Raw genomic sequence first — 5,585 nt, 5'->3', positions numbered from 1 at the left:
ACAGCCCCCAGCACCAGGGCAACGCCGTGGGCCAGGGACCTAGAGGGCAGGGGAGGAGGGAGACTGGACCTGTGCTCACACAGCCAGCACGCTCACGGTCACACCACACCCACACTCTGCACAGACCTGCACTCCACACTTACTTGTACCCACAGGCTACCCACAAACACAGGGACATACTCACACCGACGCGTGTGCACATGGCATGCACTCACTTCCCACACGAATGCAATGCACACATCGCACCCACAAGTGGGCCTGCTCATGTACACACACTCATACACACACGTGCATGCACAGTCACACAGATGCACATAGCACAGGTGTGTGCACGTGTATACAAAACGCCTAGCCGTGCACACGTCCACGCACACTTTGTCCACGCCCCGGTGCCCCACACGTGTGCACGTGCAGTCAGCCGTCAACATGGCGCCCTGCACCACTCCGAGGCCGCCTCCCGCTGGGTCCAGGGACCCAGCTTCGAGCCTGGTCCCTCCGCCGGGGCAGCACAGGCTGGCTACGCACAGCAGCTGACTCTGCGCAGTCACTGCCCTCACACGCCAGACACGCACGCATGTTGTGATGGCAACTGCTACTCTGTGTTTATTTCTCTATAAATAAGCCCTGCGACATCAGACCCCGTGCGTATTTTTAGAAAGTTCGGGTATCACCGCGGAATGCAGCATCTTGCCCATTCAGAGCTTTCTGAGCCTCAGTTAAACAAGACGTGCCACACATTCCCCTGACGTCCTGCCAGTCTGATCTCTAAATAATTCATTATTAAAATCTGGTCAACTCTCCCACCTCCCCGAAAAACTCCTGCAAACACAGTGCCAATTAAGTTGCTGAAAACAGCAGATTTCCACGGACACCGTACAGATAAAGCTGACCATTAAATCGCAATTTAACATCCCCAGGCAGTGGTGGCTGCTGACAGCTTCCAAAGCTTGTAATCTCATTTAACCCCCTCCTGTCAGTAGCAGGTTCACCCCCTTCACGTAATGCCACCAAATTAGACCCGGCAGGGTAGCGGGAGAAAGCGCGGCCTCTTTAGCTAAAAGTCAGGCCACAGTGGGCAGCCCTGACCTTCAGCGCCCTGCTCGCTGCCCCAGCCTCCAGGGACCCCGGAGACATTTGCCTGAGAGAGGAGGAGAGGCGGCCAGAGGGGCGGGGGTGCGGGGGGACCCAGGCCACGCAGCACTTGGATTTCCCTGGGGGCAAATTACAGAGAATTTTCCTAGACAATGGAAGAAAATTTCACCTGGGCTTTTTCAAGTCTTCCTTTGGTAATAAAAGATGAACCCTGATGGTTTTGTTCAAACTACTCTGGCTCAATATTTCCCTTTGCCTGCGGTGCCCTCTGACTCGGAAGCCGGGGGACGCCTCTGTTGGAACACAGAGCCCCCCTCCGGCCACGTCGCCTGCATTTTAGATGAGGCGTCCTAGCTGGGGCTGCGGGCTTCAAAGCCGCTGCCGCTGGCATTTACGCACGGCTCTGCTTCCTAAGGAAACCAGCAGCCTCCGGGATCCCCCGGGCGACAGTACTTTGGCTCCTCTCCCCCAGGTCCACCTGCACTGTTCAGAACGGGAGTGCAGAGAAGGGGCGAGGGGTGCGGAGCCCCGGCCCAGAAGGCTGTGGTTATAACATCCAAGACAGCGCTGCTTCCAGACTGAGCAGCTCTGCTACTCCCTGGCGCACTCTCATTTAGGGAAATTGTCCTCTTTTGTTATCTTAAAAACATAGTTATTAATTGAAAAGAGCTTTCTTCCCAAGTGGGAACTTTCGGGGTTTTTCCTGAAAAAGCAGAAAATGCTTTAGATGCATCAGTTAGAGTAGAGAGGTCCAGGGCCAGGGAGCAGCGGTGCCTGCTTTCAGCACATCCTGAGACCCAGAAAGACACAAGGCAGTGAGTGCCATCCTCTTTGCACCCCCTGACCCCTCCTTGCTTGCATTTCAAAACTAGGTTGTGATTGCAAGAATCAAAACTTGTAAACATGAAAGTACAGTTTAGAAAGAGAGAGAGCCACAGAGAGACAGAGATGGATAGGCAGAACCCTCCTCCTCCTCCTCCTCCTGGATTCACCCCTCTGGGAGGTGGTTTCGCACACACAGGAACATCTTTGAAAAGCAGAGAAAGTTCACGCGGCCTGCACAGGAGGCCCTGGCCGGCCTCCCTGGCTGGGTCTGGCGCAGCCTCTGTGACTCACCATTCATGGTCTGGCCGCACAGCTGAAAGGACTCTGCACTCTCCTAGAAGCTGTGGCCCTGCATGCGCTGACCGGTCCCCACTGCTGCCACCGAGGCTGGCTCGCAGGGGCCACTGATCCTCGCAAGTTCCAAGACCCCCCCCCGGCCCCGTTTTCAAGTCCTTCAACAGAGTTAGCTGGGACTGCCAGCCGGAACCACCCCAATGTTTACTTCGACTTCCCAGGCTGCAGCGGAGGGAGTGCTGCCTGCCAGAGCCTTTCTGGTTTATTTAATTTGTCAGGATAATGGGAGCGGCTGAATGAGAGACAGAGAATGCAGCGTGGTATAAAAGAAACAAAGGCTAAAAGTACTACTATTTTGATTCCCTTTTTAAAATTACTTCCAAAGTGTGGTATCCATTGTGAAGAATAATGCTGAACAAAGCTCAGGGTCTTGGCAATATTCACAGAGCTTATTCACCCACAGCCAGCCCTGCCCGTACATTCAGAGGTAGAATACACTTATAAATGATGTATTGGGAGGACTATAGTTCCCATTGTGTCCCAGAGTAAACAAAGGCAGACAGGAGCTGACTGGCACACGGGCAGTGAGGCCGCGCCGGACCCAACCATTCCCGGCTCCCAGAGGTAAAACTGGGAGCAGCAGAGCTGTAGGCTGGACAGGGCCATGGGGAAACCCAGGGGAGCCCCTCCCTCTCCTCGCCACCGTCAGGCCCCGGGGGCCTGCAGGGACCCCCGAAGGTCCACCAGGGACGCGTGGGGCAGGATGCAACCACTCCGCTTCCACAGGAATGGTACGGCCTGGCCCTTCCTACAATTTCCAGAATCTTCCACCCAGAGGACACTGGCATCCCATGAGACGGTTCCTGAAAATGTCAGAGAGCTAGATGGTGGCCTCCGTGTGCTATATGCTGCCTAGTGGGTCACTACAGTTTTGGGGATGGTGCCTCACCAGGGCCAGGTCATTCGGGGTCACTGAGGCCAGAGCAGCCAGCCTGGCCTTCCCTGGCCGGACACTGTATGTCCTGTGGCAGAGATTCCCATGTGGCTCCGTGTGGCACAGCTTCCTTGTCACCCGTTGGTCTCCTCAGCTAAACCCCTCCTGCCCACCACCTCTGTGAAAAGGCCCTGTGGTTTGCAAACTGAGAACCTCTCTCCTTGTCAGGTTGGGTAGAGTACATCTAGGTATTGTTTTCTTTTGGTAAAGCATTTTTAGTCACTTCCAACAGCGGGGAAAAGTGGTTTGGTCCTTGTTCCACGACAGAAAAAGACTGTTGTAGTACAATTCAGCAAGGAGACCAGGGCTTCCCCCACTTGGACTGATACCATACCCACACCAGCCACTTGCACCCCAAGAAAGATCCCCCCACACAGTCAGATGGGAACGCAGAAGGAGGAACACACTCTGGGATACAGGTGTGCAGTGACCTCACAGAGGGCTGCCTTGGTCACAGCTACTGTGTCATCCGAGGAAGAGCCAGAGGTCACAGGTGCGCAGGCTTGCAGAGCGCTGGGTCGGGGCTCCATCCTCATGGTGGGGACAGCTCCACGAAGCCCTCGTTGGACAAATGGCCACAGCAAAGCCAAGAGTGAGTAGGGGTCAGGAGGCGCTGCCCGGTCCCTGCACACTGCATGCAGCATTGCTAGTGGACCTAGGTGCCTGGCATCTGAACCGAATTTTCCTTCCAATTTGGCAAATAACATTGTTCAGGCTGAAAAATTCAACAGCTCTTAGCTCTGGCTGTGTTAGTGACAGTGCCAGGGCCACGTGTCTACCCCTCCCGCAGTGACACACTCTGCATGGGAATCCGAGGGGAGGCCACATCTCGGGGTGTCGGGGGTGACCATTCTGTCACCTTCATGCTCCAGAGCCCTTCCCTCTTTGGCCCCCAAAATGTGGATCTCATAAAAGCATCAGTGGCCTAGCTGCTAATTTGTATGACTTAGATTTCTTTCTGGGATATCTGTGAAAATCTCTTTTAAAGTTATTTATTTCCCATGGTGGAAACAGAAATCACTATAGTGCACAGATGCTAAAATCAGGATATGTTGAAAAATGGCTTTAAAGCTGGCATTTTGATAAATTCTGGGAAGTGCTATACATACAAGTTTATAAGACTTAGGTTTTGGTGAAATACTCTAAACTTCTACCAGGAAAGAAGAAGACAGCCACTCAGTGTGTTGGTGCATTCACAACAAGCAGTGGAATACAACTACAGACCAGGCGTGGCCAGCCCCAGGGCCTGTGCTGGCTGTGGTGGTAACTGGGGCTTAGCCTTGCTGACTCTCAGCCCTTTGCCGTTACACACAGGGTGAGCCACCCTCACTGACTTGAACGCAGTTTCTCGGGTGGTACCCGGCCTTCGCTTCAACCACCATGTGTTCCAGCTTTCATGCACCTTGAAGGAGAAAGTTTAATTTGGCTCATGACTTCAGAGGACTCAGTCCATGGTCACGGCTCTAAGACAGGAGCATCACGGTGAAAGGGTGTGCTGGAGGAGAGCTGCTGCACTCAGGGCAGGCAGGAAGCAGAGGAGGGGAGGAGCTGGAAAGGAAGGAGTCAGGAGCCAGCCACATCCCCAAGGTCACACTTGCTGGCCGAAGCGGACATAACATAGAGTTACTAATCTCCTAGGCATATCTCAAGCCATCAAGATGAAGCCTCATGGGAGGTAAGCAAGACAGCTCCTAACCCAGATGCGTATTGGCCCAGCCTGCCACCGAAGTTCGGACAGCTGGAGGTTTTGTAAGAATTATCGGTACCTTCTCTGCATGGTTAAAGTCACCGGCATTTTCTTTATTTGGGAGCCCAGGTATTTCGGAGGCTGTTGAGTTCACTCAGAAGGAGTGGGCCCCAGCGGGTGGGGACAGAGTGTCATGCAGCTATGCCCCAGACTTGGAGTTCCACAGGTCAATTGGGCCAGTGTTCCCATTTTACAGAGGGAAAAATTCATAACCAAAGAACCATGACTTGCTCAGGATTAGCAGACAACCTGGGGTTAGTGCTCAGATATTTTAAGTGACTGAGATATTTAAAATTTTGAAAAATAGTCCTCCATATCCACGGGTTCCTTATGGGAAGATTCACCAACAATGGATCAAAAGTAGTAGGAAAAATGCCAACTTTACGGACCTTGTACAGATGTGTGCTTGCTATTCCCTGGAGAACGAGGCACCACATGGACTTACGCAACAGTTGCCTGGCGCTGGGCACAGGAAGTGGAGATGAGACAGGTATGTGGAGCAGGTGTGTGGGTCACAGGTACACACAAAGGTTGTGAGTGCCACCCGCAGCTTTGGGTATCTGCTGGGTGCCGGGACTACCCCCTCCGCCTCTCTCTCCCTCTCTCTCTCCCTCTCCCTCTCCCTCTCCCTCT

The 5,585-nt window shown here is 53.6% G+C and overlaps 1 long non-coding RNA gene across 1 annotated transcript in view; it reads left to right on the top strand.

Annotated features, from left to right (window-relative positions):
* The first annotated feature begins 3,701 nt into the window (after nucleotides 1–3,701).
* LOC104859380 overlaps nucleotides 3,702–5,585 on the top strand; it is an 8,789-nt gene continuing 6,905 nt past the window's right edge. The window contains exons 1-3 of the long non-coding RNA XR_779353.2: nucleotides 3,702–3,797; nucleotides 4,844–4,880; nucleotides 5,351–5,442. This is a non-coding gene — a long non-coding RNA (uncharacterized LOC104859380). The remainder of the gene's footprint in view (nucleotides 3,798–4,843; nucleotides 4,881–5,350; nucleotides 5,443–5,585) is intronic.

This window comes from Fukomys damarensis, unplaced genomic scaffold (assembly GCF_012274545.1).
Source record: "Fukomys damarensis isolate Sample0158 unplaced genomic scaffold, DMR_v1.0_HiC HiC_scaffold_6, whole genome shotgun sequence".
Taxonomy (NCBI): Eukaryota; Metazoa; Chordata; class Mammalia; order Rodentia; family Bathyergidae; genus Fukomys; species Fukomys damarensis.
Note: the sequence above shows the minus strand (reverse complement) of the source record. Positions and strands in the feature narration are given on the sequence as shown.